We start from the raw sequence: 1,594 nt of genomic DNA on the forward strand, positions 1-1,594 counted from the left end.
TCCAAAACCACAGAGAAACCCTGTCTCGAAAAACCAAAAAAAAAAAAAAAAATTCAAAACTGAATGAAGCTGGGCAGTGGTGGTGCACATCTTTAATCCCAGCACTCAGGAAGCAGAGGCAGGCAGATCTCTGTGAATTTGAGGTCAGTCTGCTCTACAAAGTGAGTTCCAGGACAGCTAAGGCTACACCAAGAAATCCGGTCTTGAAAAACAGAAACAAACAAACAAACAAAAAAAACCCTAAAAACAGTAACAAAAAACAAAACTGAGGATGATGCTCAGTGGCAGAATACTTGCCTGGCAAAAACAACACCCTGAGTTTAATACTCGGGCAAAGGCAATCAATACAGCTGTCTCACAGTTATTAGGAACTTATTTATTTAGTTATTTATTTTGAACACATGGATGGATACCTAGTCACTAAATTCAAAATGTTTAAGGATTTATTCTTATTACTTTTAATTACATGTATGCATGGGGTCTGTGCATGTGCTAGTGCCTGCATTTTTTCAGAGTATTCAGACTCTAAGCTGGAGACACAAGCGGTTGTGAACAGCCTGATATGAATGATGGAGCCAAACCTACTCCTGTTAGAGTTACAAGCACAACTAGCTACCTGCAAGTCCAGTTCCATGGGATCCAACACCCTCTTCTGGCCTCCAAGGCAAAGACATGCAGGCAAAACACTCATACACATAAATAAACAAATCTCTTAAAAAGAAAAGAGGAAATTTTTTATGATTTATTTTTTCTGTGCATTGTGGTTGGGTCTGTTTGAGGGTGTCAGATTCCCTGGAACTGGATGGAACTGGAGTTACAGACAGTTGTAAGTTGCCATGTGGGTGCTGGGAATTGACACTAGGTCCTCTAGCAAACCAGCCAGAGCTCTTAACGACTGAGCCATCTCTCCAGCCCCAAAGAGAGGGGGAATGTTTTAACCAAATCCAAGTTCATCTCACAAGTTTATTAGAAGATCTGCCTACAGTACAAACTATCTAAACTACACCACGACACCAGAATAATCTCATCTGCAAGTCAGCAGCAGACCTACAGAAACTGACTACACTGTAACTTTCTTTTGATGGTAGGGGTTGAACGACAGTTGAATATTTAGAGGATTTAGTGTGATATGTTCTACTTACCTCACAGAATGCAGCTGGAAATGTTGGATTTTATAATGTGCCTCTGTTCTTCAAATGAACTGCAAGACCTAGGGGTAAAAGAAGTTTTCAGCTTTGCAAGAGAATAAAAACTGAATTTATTGAATCGGTGCAGCATGCTCAAGCACTAAGTCCCTGGGCAGGATGCTCCCCAGAACTAGAAGACTTCAGGGTCTCTGCTACCATTCTGCATACTAAATCAAGTAAAAAATGTTTGACACCTTTTGTTTTGTTTTGTTTTTGGAGACAGTGTTTCTCTGTATATCAGTTCAGGCTGTCCCAGAACTCTATCCTCCTGGGTCGAAAGTTAGCTCTGCTCTTGCAGAGGACCTCCATGGACACCAAAGCACACCTGGTACATAGACACACATGCAGGCAAAGCTACCATACACATGAAAGAAATTTTTTTTAAATATTTATTTATTTATTATGTA

General features: G+C 40.2%; 1 protein-coding gene across 3 annotated transcripts in view; it reads right to left on the reverse strand.

Annotated features, from left to right (window-relative positions):
* Positions 1-1,594, reverse strand: part of Ezh1 (enhancer of zeste 1 polycomb repressive complex 2 subunit) — a 36,670-nt gene that overhangs the window by 28,101 nt on the left and 6,975 nt on the right. For all 3 annotated transcript variants that reach the window (XM_026777007.1, XM_005369050.3, XM_026777006.1), the window contains exon 2: positions 1,143-1,210. The gene's annotated coding sequence lies outside the window, so the exon portion shown is untranslated. The remainder of the gene's footprint in view (positions 1-1,142; positions 1,211-1,594) is intronic.

Source organism: Microtus ochrogaster, unplaced genomic scaffold (genome assembly GCF_000317375.1).
Source record: "Microtus ochrogaster isolate Prairie Vole_2 unplaced genomic scaffold, MicOch1.0 UNK44, whole genome shotgun sequence".
In the NCBI taxonomy this organism is placed as follows: Eukaryota; Metazoa; Chordata; class Mammalia; order Rodentia; family Cricetidae; genus Microtus; species Microtus ochrogaster.